This window comes from Amblyomma americanum, chromosome 4, assembly GCF_052857255.1.
Source record: "Amblyomma americanum isolate KBUSLIRL-KWMA chromosome 4, ASM5285725v1, whole genome shotgun sequence".
Taxonomy (NCBI): domain Eukaryota; kingdom Metazoa; phylum Arthropoda; class Arachnida; order Ixodida; family Ixodidae; genus Amblyomma; species Amblyomma americanum.
Window position 1 is genome coordinate 77,652,954 of NC_135500.1, and position 23,980 is coordinate 77,676,933.

General features: G+C 44.5%; 3 non-coding genes across 3 annotated transcripts; 1 reads left to right on the plus strand and 2 right to left on the minus strand.

Annotated features, from left to right (window-relative positions):
• Positions 1-3,584: 3,584 nt before the first annotated feature.
• Positions 3,585-3,655, minus strand: TRNAG-GCC (transfer RNA glycine (anticodon GCC)). The gene has a single exon. It is a non-coding gene; the product is annotated as a tRNA-Gly (tRNA).
• An 11,257-nt stretch (positions 3,656-14,912) lies between these two features.
• On the minus strand, positions 14,913-14,983 carry TRNAG-GCC (transfer RNA glycine (anticodon GCC)). Its single transcript has one exon. It is a non-coding gene; the product is annotated as a tRNA-Gly (tRNA).
• Positions 14,984-23,909: 8,926 nt separating this feature from the next.
• TRNAG-GCC (transfer RNA glycine (anticodon GCC)) lies at positions 23,910-23,980 on the plus strand. The gene has a single exon. It is a non-coding gene; the product is annotated as a tRNA-Gly (tRNA).

Genomic DNA, 23,980 nt, shown 5'->3' on the forward strand with positions numbered 1-23,980 from the left:
GCCTTACCTGCTTTTCCTGCATTTCTTACGTTTTTAACGCACTTTCGTTTTGTCATCATCCTGTCAGATCCCATTCAGTCATGTTTCTTTGGCCCTATACACCACGTGTCATGCCTTTTAAAGTTCTTTTGCCGCTCTGATTGTTTTTAGCTGCGTCGTGTTTTTAGTGTTGTCTTTTATCGCTTTTATGACCATTTGCATCATTTTGACGTTTGCTGCATCTGATAGGTGGTGTGACGGTGTGCCCATATATTACGTGTTTCTTTCAATAAAGGAATCAGTTGTCAGTAGCGCTTTGTCCTGTCCACCTTTCTTGTGAATTTCTCGTATTTTGCGCTAACGTTAGTACGTAGAAATGACTGCTTACGTTCCACTGAATCCGATACTTCTCCCACGTTATAACGCTATCGATAGTGGTTGGCCGTATTGTTTACACATTCTTCTCTCACCGAACTAATAGTCTAGCAGCAATGAAAGGATGGTTGGATGCGATAAGAAACACCAAAAAGGTTTTGCACCATGTAGCAGCAATGTTGTGCACAGGTTTCCGCTTACATGTGGCAAGCACTACACGGGGCAAACTGGTCGTTGCCTCAACGACCGGCTGCGTGAACACAACAACGTGAGCGGCACCGCTTCCCGTCACCTTGGCATTCATTGCAGAGACTGCACAGAGGAAAGAAAGAACAAAAAACCGCCGTGTTATCCTGTTTTCACTCAGTGTCGAGTCCTGTCAGATAATAGAACAAAAATCACTCGTGAAATCATTGAAGCTCATGAAATCCATAAATTCAAAGATGAGTGCGTAAGCGTTGCCTCAATAGCTCTGTCTGATAAAGAACTACGTTTCCTTGATGAGAATAGAAAAACGTGTGCAGCTGGTCTTGTGCCACCGTAGACCTGTGCTCAGGAATTGTCATTTTCGTCAATCTGTTTTGTGTATCTGTCTTTTCATTTGAGATTGGTTGCCACTGTATTTAAGTAGTGAAAATCACCTCAATAAACCAGTTGTAAGTTCAGCGCCGTGTCTGTGCACTTGTCACGTCCTTTGTCCCCTGCGCTGCTGAAAAAACCATGTCACACCAACTTGCCCAAGCTTCTACAGCATCATTAATATAGATCAATCTTCCGAACGCCTGCCTAGTTCTTCAATTGAATGAAGCCTAAGGTTACTTTATTCTATGAGCGCTTATCATAATAAATACATTGGAAGCAACGGACAGCAAGCTCATCGGTCTGAAGTTTTTCAAGTTCTTGGCATTCCCTTGATTACAGATTAGGATAACAATGTCACTCTTCCAACCTACCGGTACTCCCGTGGTCGTAATGCGTTGCTGGTAAATTTTGCTAGCACAGTGACGCTATCCTTCAGAAGATCTGCATTTATTTGTTTTCACCCGCCGCGTTTCTGTTTTACATAGACTTTAAGGTTTTCTGTACTTACTTTTTAGTTGCTGGTGGGATATCCGCTTCCTTGGAAGCATAGTGTCTATTATTGAGGTCACTAATATTTTAGGTACTGTAAATATATGTGTTGAATTCCTCGCGTGCTTTAACTCTCTGATATATAATACTATTATTATTACCCTCCTTGTCCTTTAGTGCTCTGAGCTGATTCTCGACCAGACGTTATTTCTCTTCACCCCATTTAGGCTCGCGACACTCCTTGGAGCATGTTAGATCTCCATATTGTAATTTTTATCGCTCTCACCTTAAACTCACCGATTCGCTTTGTCTCTTCTGCCGTGGGCTCGATCCCGGCCAGGGCGGTCCAATTTCGATGGAGGCGAAATTCTAGAGGCCCGTGTACTGTGCGATGTCAGTGCAAGTTAAAGAACCCCAGGTGGTCGAAATTTCCGAAGCCGTCCACTACGGCGTCACAATGCCTGAGTCGCTTTCGGACGTTAAACCGCCACAAAACTATACAAAACTTTGTCAATTCTGCCAGTTAAACTCTTTCTATCAGCTTCGAGCCATTCATGCTATGCCATTTGTGACATGCTTTTTCTCCTGGGAGAGCTTGCCAGTATCCTACCTACATATCCTTATTTCTATTGCACACTCCATGAATATATTTGTAGGATAGCCTTTCAATGCTGCCGCACTAAGGTCACCGTCCTCAAATAATGCCTAATATGTGCTGTTGAGCGAGATCTTGAATTCCTGTAGTTTTCCACGGACCGCTAGGTCATCTATGGGCGTCTTCCCCACTAGTTCCCTCCATTCTGTATTCAAATCTAGGCTGACTAGAGACTTTACCATCCTATAGTCTCGACTTCTCGCCCTGCCTAACGCCTACACATTCTGCACGGCCAGAATAGACACTGAATGTAAAGAACACTTCACTTATATTCTCGGCGTTAGGGGTCCTGCAAGTCCCCACTGGGTTCACCCGTTTGCGGAAGAAGGTATTCATGATTCGGTAACTATTTCGCCCTGCAAACTCTGCTAACAACACAGCCCTACTACTCCTTGAGCCTATACCTTAGGCCCCTACTTCCTGGGCGTCTGCGTTCCTCTTGCCTACCTTGGCAGTGAAGTCGTCCACAAGTATGCAATGTGCTGCGTTTTTACTTTAATCATTGCCGATTCTTCGACTTTTAATTATCTCCTCCTCATGACTAGATGCATGTGCGTAGCCCTGTGCAGTCTTCATGATTTAGTTACCTTCTCACCCTTTCTATAATGCTCAAAAATTAGTCGATGTTGCAAACTACATCGTAATTTATCAGGAATACTACACCGCGTTCTTGCCTGCCCGGTAGACAGCGATAGCATAGTACGTTCCCGCCTTTTATGACTGTGTATGTTCCATCTGTCCTAACTTCACTAAATCCTGTTTCGCCTGATTTCACGCCTGATATTTTCTCGAACAGCACTGTTAGGCTAGGCTCAATTGATAGGTTTCTTGCGTTAAACGTTGCCATGTTCAGTTCTCAATGCCGGCCGGTCTGAATGCAGCTTTTCATAGCACCCTGAGCTGTGCCACAGGTCTCATCCCTGCTTTGATTTTTTGCTCCGCAGCGGCTGGAGACTGAGGGCAGGATATTTATTTCAATTTATTGTATAAAATGAAATGAAGAAATATGTTGTGATTAGTTATTGATATTAGGATTCTTATTACGGCGGTATCTGGAGAATAACTTTAAAAAATAAGATCCTTGATGCAGTAACGAACGAGAAACCCGTGATTATATTGCTAACCCGGAGAGTTGGTTATACATTCTTGACGGTAACAGTGCAAAGACAGGGAAGAAAGAGGGACGAACACACTCTACATTCTGTATTCACACCTTATTAGTCGTCCCGGTTATTGAAATGGAAATAGGTTAAATGTTTAAATTCAAGAACGGATCTCTGTCTTTACCACTATGGTTGACTCTCACTATAGGCCGATTACATTATGGGCATTCTTCATGTCAAACACAAATTAATGTTGCTAAGTATCGGCTAGTATTTTCTTATGCCAAGCACTCCCTGAAAACGTACTTTATTTGCACAAGTGCATACTCAAACAGGGCTGCACTAAAATGCGTGTTGGAGTGGAAATTTTTAAATAATAGAAGCGCAAAAGAAAACACACGTGCGTAGGCCGGGAATCGAACCCGGGCCACCCGCGTGGCAGGCGAGTATTCTACCACTGAACCACCGACGCTGATATGCATGTTGCGAGAGCGCTCTTCTATACACAGGACACACCAGGGTACAAGGTCCGGCTCTATGTAGGTTATTTATTATTAGTGGCCAGGTGCGCAGCCGCTGCCTTCAGCGTTTCGAAAGCAGGTGGCGCCACACGCATGGGTAAATATTCTTTAAAACCTGAACGTGCGAAATATATTTATTTCACCTTGCTGCTCACAAAATTTCGGTACGCCCTAAAGAGAGTTTTGCGGTGACCCCAAACCAGGTGCGCCACGTAACTTTAATCAGGTGTCCAAAGATATATGAGACAGATACTGCGCCATTACCTTTCCCCAAAAACCAAATATTATTATTATTCTTATTATTATAATTTTATTTTGTTGGTATACAACACGAAATAATTGTCATACGCTCCCTTCACCCCTAAAAGTTTCAATGGCACGGTACGAGATGATAGTGTAGTGAGAAAAAAAAAATTGAAGCGACCGCACTAAATATTACTCACGCAGCGCGATGTATCCCTTGTTTGTCAAATCGATAAGATACGCATAAAAATTCAGATTAGAAATGCAGGCTGCACAAGAAGTCACGATCGTTTTACTTTACTGATTCCGATGTTTCAGTTATCCACCGTACACGTGTTTCATGAGGCAAGCTGTATCCAAGCAGTCATGGAAGCACTTTCCGGTTGCATTCATCTGACTAAATCGCAAAACAAATACAGTTGGCCCGTTTTTCTGTTCCCTATTCATCAAGAAGACGTTCAAGCTGGCTCCCAAAAACAAGGTCGTTATTTGTTGCTTCAGGCTTTTTGCTTCAAAATTTGTTTCAGAGTCGTTTTCCTAAATTTTATTCATTTGTCTTAGTGGCTTCGAAAGCATTGGCGGCGTCTCGCTTACTGTACGACATGGATTGGTAATAATTACGATAAAGAAATCACACAGGATTGAGACCTTTTACAGTTTTATCATTCTGGATTAAGATTCCACAGCTTCTATTCAAGATGGCGCAGGAGAAACACTTCTCTGAGGCCTCCAGTTGCTGCAGCACATTTCAGAAGCGGTGACGCTATTAAACAATACAAGCAAAAGTGAAACCTGCTGTTTATTTGTGCCGCAATAACACTTAATTAAAGAAAACTTCCGTAATAAACTCTTAAAAATTTTAATTAAAAATGGCGAAAACTTGCTAATGGTACTGTAGCGCAACGACTAGACATCCACGGAGACTAATCTTGCTCAGTGCAGTTAATATACAAAAGGCGGCTAAATGCGTTGAAGAAGAGCCATTGGCAGAAAAACTGCATCTTTGTGGCGCATTTATGTACCATCCAAATAATGCAAATATTTTTTATCCAAGCACCAGATAAAGAGCTTTAAGTGAGAGGTAGAAAACGCAGAAGGTAAAAGCTGGAATAATTCAATAAAAAAGAAGCAGACACTACGAATACAGTTCAGCGCACTTGTAAGAAACCTGGTCACCCAGATTGCGTGTGTTGTATCCGATGTTCGTAGTTAGTCGACCTCCCCTATTACAGTTAAAATTACTGCGTGCGCGATAACATGCGCTAATTACGTAAAAACTGCATCATGCGGGTCTAGTTCTCGAAAGCAGAACCTACCATGGGGCTTTCCAGGCTATCCAGGGTGGTCATGTTATCCTCGCCTAGGCCCTTGCTGCCAAAAATCTGTTTTCTAGATGGGATACAGCTAATCCTGGTTCAGGCGCAATCGCGGAAAGGTTATCGTGGAAAGAGGGGGATATGACAAGCACAAGGAATGAGCAACCACGGGGTGTTTACCGTGGAGGGAGGCGGCAGAGGGCACTGAGAGCGGAGGAATGTAGCACGGTCCATATGCTGCAGCTGCTGCTCAATGCGCCGACCGAGGAAAGGGTCAGCGGCGGTGCTGCCGGAAAGCTTAAAACAGTCTAACTTTAAATTATACACATATGAAATCAGTCTCATATTCTCTACATCAATATATCGTGAAATGAAATCAACAACACTGAGTCTCTCGTTACACAATGGGAAGCGTCCTGTGAGCTTTTTCTTTACTTTTGTTAGTCACCGTAATCAATACCTTCTCGCAGTTCACAGTGCGTAGAGGCACACATCCGGTTTGTATAACATTCATGGTGTAATTTAGGACTCCATTAAAGGGCTAAGACGGAATCTATGGCATTTTTTTATATGCTGTCTCTAGTTTTTTTTCTTCCTTTTCGAAGATCTGCTGGGAACCACGCAAGAAATAACCGAACACTCCTTCTACGTAACCCCTTAAATTTCTTTTTAATTGGTTTTGAGCAAAAGCAAGACACAGTAGCTTTCTCCGTCTCGGAGGCCACCGCAAGCACGCCGTCATGGAAGGGATGGAGGAGGGAGTGGAAAAAGGCGCAGGGAAAAATTTTTCATTGGGAGAGCCACGTATGGATGTCGACCAACTGGAGTTCCTTAACTGGCCCTGATATCGGAAGTCTTTTTTTTTTTGCTTCTACTTCATCGAAACGTGGTCACCGTGGGTCACCTCTGTGAAGGATTACTTCTGAGCGACAGCTGCCAGCCTAACATATTTGAACCATGTAACAGTTTAACAACAGAAGACATGTGGATAGCGGTCTATGGAGACCCTGAAAGCTTCAGTGACAGTCTTTTGATAAAAGCCGCGTTGAGGTCGCCTTGACAGTTACGCCAAGGCACTCAGTAGCGTTTTCTGAAGCCACCGCTGAGTTATTTTATGAAAATTAAACAAAATCTGGATTCATATTTAGTGTACATAGAAGGGGAGGCAAACGCTATCGCATTTCTGGATGACTGTTCAGTATTTTCTTAAATTTTTACGACTTGCCTAAAGTAGCCTATTCTGCGGAAATAAGAAATAGCCATTTGTGAGAACGCCGATGTGCGTGCCTGGGAGAGTTTCCTTTTTCCCTCCTGTTAACCTTTCGGCGAACTGTGAACAACATACCGCGTACAGTGAGCTTTTGTAGACGTACGTACTGGTTAATCGTTTTGAATTGCAGTTGTGATCCGCCTGCTAACAGCTTTAATGTAAATATCAAAACTGACGAAATTTATCCCTCTGGGAGCAGTCATATCGTCACATGGCTGTAAAAGCAGCGTTCTATTTAGCAAATTTCACTGAGGTAGCTTACTGCGCATGGGTGGCGTAGTATAGAACGTATGTGTGCTAAAATGAGTTGTAAACAGTGAAGAAATTTATACTAACCCGAAAATGTTATTTAATAAACACTTCTCCCGTCGGACGCTAGTGCACACAGCTGATGTCAGGGTGAAATAGAGATCACTACTTTATGTTTCCTACTTCTATTAAAAAGGTTTTTGCAATTGATTGCGCAATATTCCCCTAAATATCCACTATTGACCTGAAAGGACATTAAATTCATCACTTGCTAAAATACACATCTGGTGTTTCATGCGACAAATCTCAATTAATACCAAAAACGCTGTTGCGACGGCAGTGATTGGAAAAAAAGAACCGCAACCTTCAGAAATCCCATCAGTAATCACATGCCAGCAGTGTCAAATTGTAAGTACCTTGGTTTCATAATTGCTCCTCACCGTAGTTGCAATGAGCATATAGACCCTATAAAAAGTAAGCCAGTGCGGTTGCTAGGAAGTCTCAAAAGAACCCTGGGTAAGCCCCCGCTCAAGGTTAAACCGTTAGCGTACAAAACCGACATTAGACTTGTATTAGAATATGCTCCATCATATGGGACCTTCTTACGTTAACAAACATAGCGAACCTACAAAAATTCACCTAAAATCCGTGTAATTCATTCACGTCTCTTGTAAACGTCTTACTTCCCCCACGTGTATATTGCTGTCTGCTAACCTGGAAATTTTTTCACAACGCCGGTAATGTGGGAGAATTAAATTTTTAGTTGATATGCACTGAGAAAACACCTATAGACAAAAATATATTCAAATCATAAGTGCGCATGCGACAGGATCATTCAACAGCACCTAACGTCAAGATTTCCCATGTAATGCCAAAATGTTCAAGAACTCTCTTTTTTTTTTTTCAGATGAGGCGTTACTAGAATGCACTGGACTCCCAAAGTTTGGTTTGGTTTAGTGCGTTTAACGTCCCAAAGCGACTCAGGCTATGGGGGATGCCGTAGCTAAAGGCTCCGGAAATTTCGACCCCCTGGGGTTCTTTAATGTGCACTGGTATCGAATAGTAGACGCCCTTCAAGAATTTCGCCTCCAACGAAATTCGACCGCCCCGGTCGGGATCGAACCCGCGTCTTTCGGGCCTGCAGCCGATCGCCATAACACGCTGAGCCATCGCGGCGGTGGATTCGCACAGTGTTGAGTAGTCCACTCTCTATGAATTGACGCATGCACTGCTAAAAACAACCTGAAATGCTTTATAACATGCTCCGTGCTTGGTTTTGTGTTTTGTAGGTTAATTTTCTACAAGTTTTGCTGTCGTAAAAGCACCTTTGCACTAGCATTGAATTCATGGCACAGCTTTGTGAGTAGAAAAGTGCAAGCTATTCAAACCTGGTTCCTTCTTCTGGTTGCTCATTTGTATTCGCACTTATTGCTTTCTAACCTACTCCTGCTAGAAATTTTGGTAGTACCAAAGCTGCGCTCCAATCTGTTTTCGTTGTCAGAGATATTTTGAGCGTGTATATTTTTCAACTCTGAGTTCTTTATTGAAGGGATCTTATTTTAATACCTTGGTTATCTTTTACATTATTTGGCCACCCACTCCTACCCAACACGTTGCATAGTGTTGGAAGCACTTGTAAAATAAATCAAAACATAAATAAATAAGGCTGTGCAACACCGAAGTTTGTAACAGAGTGGCTTCAAACACATAGACATGAAGATCGTCAACACATGGATGCATGCGGAGGGAACCACTTGAATGGCATCGATTTCTGGGTGTCGATCGGTTGCTTTTTGCCGCGTTTTGTAGATTGATGTCCCTACTATAGTACGTCTATGTTCGCAAGTAAAACGGAACATTCGCTAAATGCAGCCTATGATCAAAGTGCCCCTGAATTTTGTCCCTTACCTTGCACAGCGCTGTGCAGCTGTGGTAATCCAAGCAAGCGTAACACGCAAATGGAAGAATCCGATTTCTTCTCGATTTTACACCGTGTGGTGTAAAACTTTATATCACCGCTAATTTCTAGAAACGGTGTCCCATGTTAAGCGCCGATACTTTTCTGTAAATATACAAGGCGTAGCACGCCATAATACCAATCTTTGCATGCGTAATTAAAGCAAATTAAGCATGCAATTTCGAATGACAATTTTGTGCCGCTTTGATAAGCTGAACAAAAACGCGTATTGCATGCAACACAAGCGCTCGGCTGCTGACCCGAAAGACGCGGGTTCGATCCTGGCCGCGGCGGTCGAATTTCGATGGAGGCGAAATTCAAGAGGGGCATGTACAGTGCGAAGTCAGTGCACCTTAAAGAACCCAACGTGGCTTCTCTTGACAAAGCTCTCATAGATCTCCATGTATTCCCCGATGCTGTTATTTACACCAGTAAATACACAAGGTCCCTTGTCACGCTTCACGAAGTACGACGCGCACGCAGCTGCACGGTGCCGCTCATGCCTTAAAACATGGTAAAAGCAGGCTAATGCGGCTGACCATTCCGGAATGATGGCGCCGCACCCTAGTAGTCCGGGCTAAATCCCGTGCTTACCGGTGGATCAAGACATAGCGCTCCGCGGCAGAGCGAGGTGCACCAAAACGACCAGTGGAACCGACGAATCCAATCCATATCGGCCACTAGAATTCACATACTCCGCCGCGGAGCAAGAAACGACGACCAGTGAAATCCGCCATGAGTTCATAATATTTACGGAGAGCTTTGTAATACTTGCTTGTTTTTGGTGGAAGCTTCTGCAACATCATTTTATCACTTAGTTACTGACGCAAGATGCAACCAGATTTACGTGTCTGGAATCATTGCGGCCGCGGTAAACAGCGTATACTTATTCGAGGTTGTAGTAGGTGGTTTCAGCGCATTATCTCGAAAGTTATTGGTCCCCTTTTAACTGGGCGCGGCCGAGTGGGGCAGTGGTTCTGTTTCTGGACGATTGCCGAGCACGCATGCAGTTATCGACACCTCCGAGTTGCTCATTTATTTGCAGTCGCTAGCCAAGGCAATAAAGAGTTCTTTTCAGTGCAGCGTACGTTAGTCGGATCGTCTGTTGTCCACTCTTGTAATCACCGCGTGACAGTATTTATTTCAGAGTCGGTAAATATTGCAAATATATCACCATGACACATAAATTTGCACCCTACACACTCTTTATATCAGTGTTAATTCTTGTGTACAATAGTGGAGAGCTGTCTCGAATTCAGCATACACAATTAAAGAAGCCAACACGCGGACCTCCATGGAAACTCCCCAAAGAGCGCCGAGGGCTGAGTGTTTTATCAGTCGACTGACCACTTCACAGAGTCGTGCGCCTCAAGCTTCCTCTTACGGAGAAGAAAGAACTTCTATCCAAGAGCATGTTTTGCTTCCGCTGTATCATAAAGGGACACCGAGCACGAGACTGCCGTCGCAGGATTACCGGCTCCACCTGAAAGGGTCGGTATGCTTCGAGTATCTGCAACGTGGACGCAAACCGGAAAACTAGTCAAGGTGAGGCCCACATCAGCACCGACACGACACTCTGCACATCTTCCGGACAGAGCAGGCCGAATGAGCCGTTCGTATTTCACTCATGCGTGCTTTTGCAAGCGTTCTGTGCTTGGGCAGTGGGCGGAAACGCATGCCGCTATATTAGAGGAATATTCGATGGTGGCAGTCAGCGCGAATTTGTCATTGAAGCGTTGTCGAGGCGTTTGCAGTTGAAGCCTGTAGGCTATATATCACTCAAGGCCTGGATACGTTGCAAACGTCTGTCACCAGGTGACTAAGAAGCTACGCATTTTAGAACTGCGTTTGAAAAGCCAGTTTTAAGAATATGGGGTCAATTTGCATGCCAACGAGATCCCTCACATTTGCCAGGATATCGAAGAGACGCCCATGGATCCGTCCTTTATGGCATCGTTTAAGCAGAGTGGCAAGACACACGCAGGCGAGCTGCTATATCCAAACATCGCCACGCGAGATGGTTTGGCGTACTTAATAGCTCATACCAGATGTGGATTGTTATGACTGGCCAAGTCTGCAGACAAGACGCGACACAGCCACTAACAGCTTTGGAGTCCAAACTCGGATGGCCTTTCCAACGTATTACGAAGTGCTTGAGAGCAGAGCGAGGCGCGTCGCGGACGATGGTTTGTGTGTTGCGAGCGAATGCACTTGAGAGGGACGAATGGCTATGCTCTTTTTGGAAACTTGAAAGCTTGCGAATCTTTGATCCTGATGTTAAGCGTGAATCAGCTTGTGCGACATGCGAGAATTTGAGCTTGGTATCCGATTGCGCGATGGAAGATATAAAGTCGCACTACCGTGGAAGCAGGCAGCCGAACATTCCGACAACCAAGACATAGCAGTCACGAGACTTAAGAAGCTCATATGTCGACTTTCGAGCAACGGTCACATACCCGACATTTATGACAACACGATAAGACAATGCCTCACTGCGGGACTTACAGAAGTGATTGACAGCCTTGCTACAGACCCCGCAAAGCTTTACTCCATGCCGCAAAGAGAAGTTATCACAGAACACTTCCTGACTACAAAGGCGCCGGTAGTGTTTTATGCATCCTCACATGCCGAAGGATACAGTTCTCTTAATGACTGTCTTGAAAATGGGGACGTTCTGGACTCCATCATGGTTTAGGGTACACTCATAAAAGCCCCTTCTAACCGTCAAAGGTTCAGTCTTTGGGCGCCAGCCCGTGGCCCATCCTCAACGCACAGTCGAAGCTAGCAAAAGAAAACGAAACACCATCTGGGATGAGAGCATCGCTTTTGGGTACGTCGTTTTACGTCCCCGCCTACCGCGAACCTAATGCAGCCCGTATTCATTATTTACTACAATTTCACGCTGAACTCTTTGGTTATCACGTATTAAATCACTGTAAGCTCCTGCAAATAGTTGTTATGATTGTGAATAAAAACTCCTATCTTACACGTTTCTGGCTTCATGGATTTTTTTGTTGCTCATGTTTCGCACATAGTTTAGCGTTCAAACCGATGGACCTTTTTCACCAAACTCATTACCGTATGCAGTCGAACCATTTTGTTTGCAATTTCACACTAAATTATAACGTAAATTTTTAGCCGTTAGTATATTACCATATTATTATGTTGTTTATGTGATGAGTTGTTTTCACTCATTCCGCAATGTCTCGCCTCAGGTGTATGTGCGATCACTGAAAAGGACCGCAACAAAAACAGCAGACGTGCGAGAAGAGCTACTGACGTCGCCAAACGGTCCAATGCAGAAGCTCGTGCTCGGGACGCGGCAGCCAAGCGAGAAGCACCAGCTCTATAATGACGCATGGCGTCTGCAGCCCAGGAGCAGCCATCCGCCAGCGGCCCATCAGAAGCGCGCGCGGCAAGAACGTCCGGTCGCCAGCCAACGTACGGCTCTTCAGAACCCCGAGGTGCGGACTCGGGAAGCCGACGCCCCAGACTTCGATGCTTCTGGCACCCCGAAACCTACGCCCTCCAAGCCGTGAAAAGAGGCGACCCAGAGGTTCAGGGCAGGTGGCGCGAGAGGCGCGGCCCACCGCGACGCGGAGCCGCGGGCATGGCACAGGCCAAGGTCGCAATGCCTCGGCGACTCTGTCGCCACAGCTGCAGTACAAAGCGAGCGTTCAGAGGAAACATCGATGATAAGACGTGTGCCGTGTGCGATAATACGTGGCTGAGGCATGTTCTCACCCCGCTGTAGGCGCGGCATTTCGGAACCCTGCCAACAGCATTCCCGCACTCCTACTTGAAAAGGCTTAGGGTTCGACGGAAACCCGTCTGGTCGGGTATGTTCATGGCGGAAAATCTTCAAGCGCCGACCAATCGTTAAAAAGATGACGTTTCGGCCCCGGCTTACGGGGGCCTTGTTCAACGTTAAAAAGATGACGTTTCGGCCCCGGCTTACGGGGGCCTTGTTCAAGATTGTGAACAAGGCCGGCCCCCGTAAGCCGGGGCCGAAACGTCATCTTTTTAACGATTGGTCGGCGCTTGAAGATTTTCCGCCAATACATCAGATACTGCTGATAATCGCTGCATAAGTGAATGAGAGAGATGTAATTGTTCTTGCGCTGTAATCATAATTTTTCTCTTAAACAGATTTTTTTTTTGCAATTCTGCAATGTAGGAGCTACACGTGACAAAATACTGAAATTCCTTACTTTTACGTGACATTTATTGATTTATTTTTTGATACAAGTATCTGTGGGACCGCAAGGGCATTATTGCAAGAGGAAGGAGGGAGGAAGGGAACAAGTGGAGCAAAATGAACATGTAACAAATATTTAAAAAAGCTAAGCACAGTTGGTAAAAGCAAAAAAACTAACAAAATACATAACACCGATAAATCATCTGGACAGCAAACGGTCTTCAGTGTACCGCGGTGCAAAATTACGACGCGGAAATGGAAACGGTACAACGGTACACTGCCACATGAAGCGCATTGCCAGCCAAAAGATATGAAGTAAACGGAATGATATTAATCCACTGCAGACTGCGTCACAATAAAGAGTTGCGTCACAATAAACTCTGAACACGTCTTACATTCACCAGTTCTCTTGGCAAGCCTATTCCAGTGTGCGGAAGCATGCGGAAAAAATGAATTAAGGTATACATCAGTAAGACAGCGCATTTCAAGAACTTCCAGCTAGGGATGACATCGTTTAGAGATGAAGTGGGGAGGGAAAATTTACAAGTTTTTATTTATTCCTGGGAGATCAGAGTAAATTTGGAAAAAAAAAAGTTCTAATTTTGCTGCTAATCGGCGGTGTGCTAGTGTTTTCCAACCAAGTTTCTCATTAACTATTGTAACACTGCTACGGAAGTTATAATTACCAGAAACAAATCTTGCAGCACGGTTTTGGACGCGTTCCACCTTTTCTATAACATTAGAGCTCTAAGGGTCCCATAACGCGCAAGCGTATTCGAGTACTGGACGAACATTTGTTATGTAAAGCTTTTCTTTTAGATTCTGGGGGGCTTTATAAAAATAAAAGACTGACCTTCACATGACCTGCGACACGGCAGCATAGAGCGATGCTTGCATTTAGCCACAAAGTGTTGGTTGACGACACAAATGTTAGACAGCGGTTCTCACACTTTCCTATAATATTTCCTGTGAGACTGTTCTCGGTCTGGATTTTGATGACATTTTAATCATGAATAGCTTTACAAAAGTGTAAGTGAAAAGCAACAGATCCTTATGGTATACCGGAAGGTGCTGCAGTTCTTGATCAAAGCTTCCTACTTCGCTGTTAGAAATTTTCAATGAAACCTACATAAGCGGATGGATGCCGCAAGTGTAAAAATTAGTAGCAGTGGTGTCTTTATTATAGCCAGGACAAAATTCCTCACCCCCATCAAGAGGTCGTCCGACAGCGCGAGTTACTTGACTGTGGAAAACGTGGGAACTAATAAACGACCATAGCGTTGTGGAAGTGCTGGAGAACAAGAAAGCGCTTAATGTGTATCAGAGCGTCTTGCTGTGAAAAATAAGTAGGCTTGACCACTTGGCCATACGTTGAGCACAAATCCGTAACGCCTTTCTCATAAAAAAACTTCATGTTTTAATGTTGTTTTACCGAGGGAAAGCTCATAACACAGCTCGTCGATGAGGAATCCTGCGTTCTGTAGTGGTAATAAGAACAAGAGCAGAATTTTGAGGGCGTTACGCGATTCGCTGACGACTAACACAAATCGGAACTAGGAACGTCATTTATAATGTATTGGCCGAATTAAAAGCGTGACCGGGAAGAAGTATGCTGAGTTTAAATTCTTTATATCACGCATTGTTGAAGTAATACAAAATTATTGCACCATTAATTCGACGCGCCCATCGCAGTCCGTGATTAGTTAACTGCATTCATTTTGCGCCTGCATGCCATGATTAAGGTGTAAAGAGAAAAGTTAGATCCCGGAGGTGCTTTCATGTGATGATTGCCTTAATGGTTCCGAATATGCCCATCGGAATCCCTTATACTAAGCGAAGTTTAAATATTGTTTCTAAAGAAACAGTGAAATTCGCATTCTGGTGAGCCATTTTGTAATGTGTTAACGTTATGCCACACAGAAATTAATGATTTAAAATGTTTAGAGCCACAGGATGTTCAAGAAACAAAAGAGTCTGCGTCGGCCGGGAATCGAACCCGGGCCACCCGCGTGGCAGGCGAGTATTCTACCACTGAACCACCGACGCCGATGCGTAAGCGCAGAATTCTTGTACACAAGGTGCAGGTCAATGGACAACGTCCGGCTTCATGTAGGTTAGTGATTTAAGCGCGCAGACGACTTTTAGCGTGGTGAAAGTAAATGGCGCCACAAGAGGAAGACAAGTCTCCTCCCGAAACCAAAGGATGAGGTGCGGACAACACTTGCTGTATTTTATTCACTGAACAATCTGCACAAAATGGAGCCTCGGAGTGACTCATTCTTGAGCCGGACTTCCTATAAAGCCTTGCGTTGGTTTTATATGCATGACGCGCGCTATACCTGTCGCGCATCAGACGTATGTATCACCTGCTCTTGTCACCTGCCGTGCTTTTGAAGCTACCAGCGAATTACTTTGATCCAAGTAGGCATGATTTTCAAAAATACATGTAATGTGGCGCACAACTAACTCTACCCCTTAATGACGTCACTTCCAGTGTTATCTTACACATACATGAAGTCGAAGTGAACTTTGATATTTAAAAAAAAGCTTTTACAAGGTTCTTCTCAAGCGTATTTTCCTTTCCCTCTCATTTTGATTGTCATATCCCCCATTCACGGGTGGATATGATGCTTGCTCACTAATCTTCAGGGGTATGTTTTGCAAATGGACATTCCTATCCTGTGTCCCCGTCGCCTCCGGTGTGGTATAAATTTTACAGTAAAAACATTTTCACCCTTAAAGGTGTAACGGTTATGACGGCATTATTTCTACGTCCTTATTTTTTCTTGTTTTTTTTTAAGAGTGCACTGAGCACGTTAGCGCCTTTAATGCACCCATGCACCTTTCAAAAGTGCACGGTTGTGCAAGGATGTTGTAGCTCCATCGGGTGAATTGCTGCGTAAGGGCGTACGCGTGTTTTTTGACTTGTTGAACAACATTACAGTAGTTTAATCGAGCATGCTTTTAAAATGATGCAAGCTATACGAGCTTTCTATTAAATGACAGATGCGGCCATGATGCGAGCAGCTAGGACTGCGATTTGCACCCCCATAGTCTAATATTTAACTGAATTATTTTAGCTGGAGTCGTAAGCGTCACTGACTCCAAATCAGGGGTCGCTGAAATGGTGAAAACTTGCAGAAATTATGTGCGTCATGACAAGTAAGTATTGCGCACAACAGTGCTGTCTTCTGTGCTCAACTCTCTCACCTCAGTGGCTTTGTATGACTCATTGCAGTTAGACTTATATCTGTTTATGTTCCTTTGGCAAAAATACTTGAGCAGTGCTCTAAAAGGGGCTAGTTGGTCGTTTATTATTTCTTGGTATCTCGGTGTCTCTTGTTTCGTCCGTTTTGTCCGTTCTTAGGTTAAGCGCTTCCCTATATTAATAATAAAAAATATGTGGTACATTATACCATCGTGTTACTGTGCGGGCGGGTTTGCTGAAGGTTGGAATCCTTCAGAGAGCTTTTTTATTAAAAGACGGACAGTCTATTAACAGTCTGAATAAACGCTGAAATTTACACAGTGGTTAGCTGTTTTGCAATATGTTAACGTAACGCCGGACGGAAATTTAGGCCACTAAAAGGCGAAACAAGTTTTTATTTTTCCTGCCACGGGAGTGGCCCGGATTCGATTCCCGGCCGACGCATCCTTTTTGTTTGTAACTTCGATCATTTCGTCTTCCGCGTAACTTAGCACGTCGCGAAGCAACATTGTTAGGCCGTTTATGGATCGGTGTTGCTTTTACCAACCACTATGCGTTCCGGATGGGGATGGCCGACAGTCCTGCCTGTGAAAGCTGTGGTTGTGAGGAGACCATCGCTCATTTTCTCTGTGAGTGCCCTGCATTTTCGTGTGCAAGACATACACTCTGTTGTGCCCTGGACCGCCTCGATTCTCGCCCATTTACACAGCAAAAGATCCTCAGTCCGTGGCCACAGCAGTCGACGGCACTCAAGGCATACAAGCCACTCTTTGCCTACTTGAGTGCGACTGGATTGAGCGACAAATTGTGAGAGCATTGTGCTTGTGTGTGTGTTATGACTTTTTCCCTTTCTCTCTTCCTCATTTTGGTCACCTAATTCCTCTTCCCCAGTGCAGGGTAGCCACCCGGAACCCCTTTCTGGTTAACATCCCTGTCTTTCCCTCCTCCTCTTTATCTGTCTATCTATCGATCATTTGATCCAACAATTAATTCCTGTTGCAGCGGCGGCTATACTGCAGCCTCGTTACGGCAGGCTCTAATGCTGCACGAACAGCGCAGAGGCATATGGCTGCGTTCATGTTAGCACCCGATGGAGGCGAAGCGTTAGCAGCATAGACTAACGCTAACCTTAGATGTTGCTGTGTTCTACGAAGACTAATTTAACTGACGCTCCTCAGCCGCATTGAAATACTTCGGAACACTTTCAAATACAGCGAAAGGGTTTGACTTCTCCAAGTTCTGTCCATAAGAAACAGAGAAAATGGCTGAAGGTAAAAGAGACACATGCACCTTAATCTCTCACTGGCACGTGCGAACGCCTGCAGCATTTTAAGCCAGTGCGCGTTTTAAATATCGCAGCTCTCTCCGACGAACAGGTTTTCCGAATGAAAGCCTCTCGCCGCATTCTTCGCCTTCGACGACGGGTAAACGTCGTAATTAGAATGCAGTACGCTACTCCGTGAAATTCAATACGTACCTACTATGTCTTGGGCTTCTCTAGACAAAGCTCTCGTAGAGGTCCAGATATTCCCCGGAGCTATCATTTGCACTAATATATACACAAGGCTCCCTTTCGTGCTTCACGAAGTTCGGCGCGCTCGCAGCTGCGCGGGTGCAACCCATGCCTTAAGCCACGCTATAAGCGGGCTAATGCGCCCCGTCACTCCAGACCGGAAGCGATGGCACCGCACCGTAGCAGGTAGGGCTAAATACGGTGCTTCTCGGCGATCAAGCGACAGCGTCTCGCCGCTAAGCGAGGTGCACCAAAACGACCAGTGGAACTGACGAATACGATCCAGATCGACCAGGGAATTCTCATCCACCGCCGCGGAGCAAGAAAACCTGCTCTGGATCGATCAGGGAAATTCGTCGTAATTTGATAATATTGAAGTGATACCACCTTATTGCATCATTATTTGACCGGGCCACTGCAGTCACTAATCACAGTTAACTGACTTTAGATTGCACCTGCATGTCATGATTAGGGTTTAAAGGAAGCCTTATATCCCGCAGGTCCTTTCATTTGATGAATGACCTTATGAATCTGAATCCGCACAACGGAAACCCTGCTCAACGAAGCTTAAAAATACTTTCTGAATAAACGTTGAAATTTACACAGTGGTTAGCTCTTTTGCAATATCTTAACTTAATGCCACACGGAAATCTAGCGAACTTGAAATCCTAAACACGTTTTTTTCTTGCCACACACACTCATAATTTGTTTTTTCCCTTTTATAAGTGAGCACTACACTTTACAAAAATTGCAAGGACACTAAGCCCCGCCCTAAGGCTATGACGTGTTAGCGCAGTGGCTTAAGCCTTCAATTCTGAGCAGTTTGACACCTTTGAACGCATTTTTATTTCCTTTTAATTGTTTCAATTAACTGATTCATCAATCATAATAATAATAATTGGTTTTGGGGGGAAAGGAAATGGCGCAGTATCTGTCTCATATATCGTTGGACACCTGAACCGCGCCGTAAGGGAAGGGTAATGGAGGGATTCATCAATCACCCATCATAAATTTTTTAAATTAGCATCAGCAAGCATTGAATTTTTATACAGACCATTTTCACACCTTTCAACCCGGTTATTTCCTATTTCTTTGATTTCTTGAATTAATGGCAATCATTTCATAGCCTCGTCATCGCCTGTCACACACCCTGCAATCATCAATCACTAGAACCCAAAATTACGATGACACAATTTCTTTTACGCAGCCCCCAATTTTTTCCGACACGCGGGGCCGACTACTACTACGCCAACAGCTTTTCGACCGAAAGAGCTGTGCCCCTTATCGCGTAATATGATTTCAAGCGGCTCTAGCCATAGAGTCACGTTAAAGTGCGGTCGGTCGGGAATCGAACACGGGCCACCCGCGTGGCAGGCGAGTATTCTACCAGTGAACCACTGACGCCGATATCAGAGCGCAGAATTGTTCAGTACATGGCGCGGTCAATGGATAACGTCCGGCTTCGTGTAGGTCAGTTCCTGCAGCGCGCGGACGACCTTTAGCGTGGGGAAAGTATAGTTGGCGCCGCAGGAGGAACAGAGGTATTCTCTCGAACCTAACGTATGTGGTGCGGATAACATTTAAAGGGTGTTGTTGACTTAATAATATGCGCAAAATAGAGTCTCAGAGTAAACCATTGTTAAGCCTAACTTCCTGTAAAGCCTTTTGTTGGTTTTGTATACACGATGCGCTCAGTACCAGTCGCGCATCAGGCGTATGTAGTCACCTGGTCTTGCCACCTGCCATGCTGTTGAAGCTACCAGTGAATTTCTTTAATTCAAGTCAGCATCATTTTCAGAAAGATATGTCATGTAGCGCACATCTAACTCTCCTGATTATTGACATCACTTCCAGTGTAATCTTACACATACCTGTGGACGTATTATTCTTGGACTTTTAACAAAAGCTTCTACGAAGTTCTCCTCAAGCGGCTTTTCCTTTCCCTTTCATTTTGATTATCATCTCCCTCATTCACGGGTGGATATGATGCCTGCTCACTAACCTTCAGGAGTACTCATATGTTAATTGACATGCCTATGCTTCTAGTGTGCTATAATGTACAGTACTCGGTTCTTTCCATTTTCTGATTTACACTAATGATCTGCGACAAGAATTATTTCCATTGTATGATATTTCGCTGAAGACAGCGTATTTGATTCATTTAGCACTACCGGCAACGATACCTTAATATTAGAAACTCACTTCAACCATATCGAACCATGGTGCAACTAGCGCTTCATCTCTCCAGATGTCAATAAAAAGTCGGTAATTTTTTTATCTGCATTACTAAACCGTTAGGTATAGTTAATTCGTATCATTTTCCTTCGTCAGTACTTCTCATTTTCTTGGTTAATTACCGTAAATTTCTTACATTACGAATAACGCCAACCGCGAGCTTTGTTTTTACATCATAACCTAGAACTGGCACCTCCCACTGCAAAACTCCTGTGCTTTTTAACAATCTCTTGTCCAGAACTGGACTATGAATCCGCAGTTTGGGACCCCATTCAGTAGAAACTTTCTGCCCCTTCGAGTCCATCTAAAATTGTGCCGGAAGGTTCGTTCATTCTGATTACTCATTTAATCGTGCGCCACCAAACTCATGTTAGGATATACGCTTCCATCCCTCGTTTCACGCTGTAAAATTTAATAATAATTGGTTTTTTGTGGAAAGGAAATGGCGTAGTATCTGTCTCATATATCGTTGGACACCCGAACCGCGCCGTAAGGGAAGGGATAAGAGAGGGAGTGAAAGAAGAAAGGAAGAATTAGGTGCCGTAGTGGAGGGCTCCGGAATAATTTCGACCACCTGGGGATCTTTAACGTGCACTGACATCGCACAGCACACGGGCGCCTTAGCGTTTTTCCTCCATAAAAACGCAGCCGCCGCGGTCGGGTTCGAACCCGGGAACTCCGGACTCTGTCTTTTCCATGAATTTTTCCAGTAATACCTTGAAAATTGGGTTATTAAACCTGTTCTCACACTTGCTAACAGCCAAACTAGAATCGCCTTCCTGTTGGCGCAGGTCACCACACTAATCGAAGACACATGAAGGCGTTAATTAAAAATATAATCTACATGCTGTAACAGCAACGGTATAAGACTATGTTCAGGTGCTGATACTGCGCCCAAAGGTGTGTCCCGATCTTGTTCGCTGCTCCTTGTGCTTCTCTTGAACGCGGGCAGATGACACCACGACAGATGGCGCCAGGCATATAATTTAAAAAATTATATTAGTTGGTCAAGAACGGCCACAGCCTTCGCCACCTAACATTAACAGCGGAGGCTGGAGCCACGCTTAACGTTAGCTCCCGATGGACAAAATAATGCCCATATAGAAGAGAATTAACAGAGGAACGAGGGAAATTGAGCAACTCGTGTGCCAGGCGAGTTTTTAAGAACTACTACCCCGACGCCTAAGAGGAAGCAGAACCATTGTACTTCCATTTGTATCTGGAATCATTGCGCGAGGTGTGTGCTTCAGTCCGCATTCCGCCTATGTTACCCTTTGCGGCGAGAAAAGGGAAATAGGGAAAGGGGTCGAGTGACTCTTGGAGGATGCAGCTGGCAATGAGGAGGCCAATCTCATTTCAACAATGGGCCCTTTTTAAACATTTTTGGTCCAGAAAAATGGTGCGTTGGAGGTTTTCCCGCTGCAGTTCTATTTCTTTATTCGGTGTGGGTCAAGCCGTACATTTCATTTACGCTGAGCACGGGCTGTGCCTTTTCAGAACGAAAAGGGCCGAATGTTATTTGAGACAGATTGAGGATGATTCTACGCAGCGTAGCACATTCCTTATTCATGGTGAAAGCGCAACCGAAACATTCCGAGGAATAGAAAGCTGTTTGTAATAATTAAGAAGTGTGTTACATTAAAGCAACCATACCGGTCATACGGTAAGTATAGGATCTTAAGCTCACTCCTCTCAGCCATATTCGCTGTAACACGATGCCAGCTGTATCTCTTCGTCAGCCGTTCGAAAGTTATCACGAGAGCGATATCCATAGGGACGGTAAGAACATCTTTTCGAGAGGTTATATCAAACGCATGAAGTCAATATAGGCGGAAGGAAGGCAGTGCTTAGGACCGCATGTGCAGCTGTGTACAATATACTGGTAGCAAAAATTAACAACCTGCTTCAAGTTTTGTCCTGAGCTCAAATGGGCAGGTGATAAGTTTCAGGCCTTGTTCAGACAGGATTTCTTTTGTCGCCAGGCCGTCAGGGAAGCGTCGGGTGTTTTAGTTTCAACAGATAGACGTTTGCTTGCCTAAGCTTCGACAAAAGCAACCAATCTGCGTCATCTCTCTATGGTAACTGGGGGAGGGGGGGAGCGTAATCATAGGGGGGGTATCACGTTCTCCATTCGCATCTTTACTTTTTACGATCAGTCTCATAGCCTCGATGCGCACGAATCGAAGTGCACTATGAGAGCCAGCCTTCCTGCTGTGAATGTAATGCGGGTGATAATGATGAATATAACGAGGAGTAACATTTTTATTGCACGTTGGAACAAAGTATTCACTTTATTATCGCACGATACACGTTACAGCAGAAAGTAATTGTAATAGAGAAATCGACGGCGAATATTTAGCCCGTCAGAAACAAATTAAGAACACTTTCTAGGCGAGCCACAGACTTCGCACAAAGCGTGAATATGGAGCGTCCACTGTGTCCAGTACACTCAGAGCGTCTGAAGCTGTGACTAGAGTGCGTTAGTCTGACTGTTTATTAAGTATGAAATGCTTTCAGCTCCCATTTTCGATGCGCTGCAGGCGACTTCGGCGCCAGAACAGAGAGACAACAAGGAGCCGAACGTAACGAACTTTGGCGAAACTTTCAGTCACCGCCTGGTGCATACACACGTGCTTCGAAGCCGCCAGAGCAGGGCATGCGTCAACAATGGAGTCTACAGAATGCGCTGCGCCGCCGTTAGTGAAAAAGCGCGGGTCCCGCTGCTCGTCGCAGCGTTGGATTGAAAAGATAGGCTTGCCTCAGAAGCCATTTATGCTCAAGCTATTGGTGTAGATTGAACACCCAAGCGCGGAAATCTCTGAGAATGAGTCATTAAATGTTGCGCTTGGAGTAGAGACACGAAAATATTCTTAATGTACTTTTGCTTTCAGACGATGTGCATAAAACATTGGTAGACAATAATTGCCTTGCGAAATTCGCCTACGCTCACTAATTAACTTGCAAGTGAATTGTTTTTCATCTTCCTTATGTCTTTTCCACCAATTTGTTGCTCTTACTGAACCGTCTAAAATAGTTACACCGTCTAAAATAGTTACACTTAAAACGTTGGGTGAGAAAATTCCCTGGTTACGCGACAGCCGTTTGATTTGCTTGGGCGAGTGCAACAGTTGGTCTGTAAAAAATTTACAATTGGTCTGTAAAAAATTTACAAAGCATATTATTTTGTTCTTCGCTCCATAAGGTTTTATAGATAATGCATATTCATTGCATCTTTTTATCGCACAGCATGAGATGTTCAGAATGAGGTTTTTTGCGCTGCGTTAGTTTATCATTTTACCCGAAGAAGCACCGTTTTTGCTATTTGTTTAAAACTGCTTCGCGGAATTCGTGAGCAAAATCATAATTTTCAGCGGCTCTCTACGACATTTCTTATCTAATTAAATGGCTCAAACTACATTCGAACACAATATATTTCAGAAAAGAATGCCGGACTTGGAAAAAGTCTTGTGTCCCATTATCGGCCGCAAATTTCGTACAGAGGCGTTTCTATTAGAAATATGAAATGTGGCCCTATTGATAGCTAGTTTGTAGTGTTTCTGGGCGAATTTTATCGGAGACTTCTTTTTATTTTAAGCGAGAAAAAAACTTTTTGAAATTCAGCGCTGCACCTCGAGCCATGGTTACTCCGTAGTGCCGCTACAGTGCAGAACACGGCCGTGACGCCGCTGAGAATTCTAAGTTCGGTAAAGATATTTGTGCAGGCAGGGCGGCATTCAATTCTTTGAGTCATTTACTACCTACATAGACGACTCAGCGCTCGTCGCTTCGTACACCTGCCGCGCAGGAAAACGCATCATCTGGGCCCCGCTTCTGCTGACCTAAATAAAAAAAGAAAGCGTTGTTGCGAAACAGAGCCAGCTCTGAATACGAGTTTCCTACTTTCGCCACGGATATGAGGATCGTCTGGACGCTGCAAACAGTGCCTTATATACAGACAGATATTGTCTAATTGCCGAAGCTATGTATAGAGAAACGCTGTCTGCACACACGTGCTGGCGTCGGTGGTTCAGTGGTAGAATACTCGCCTGCCACGCGGGTGGCCCGGGTTCGATTCCCGGCCGACGCA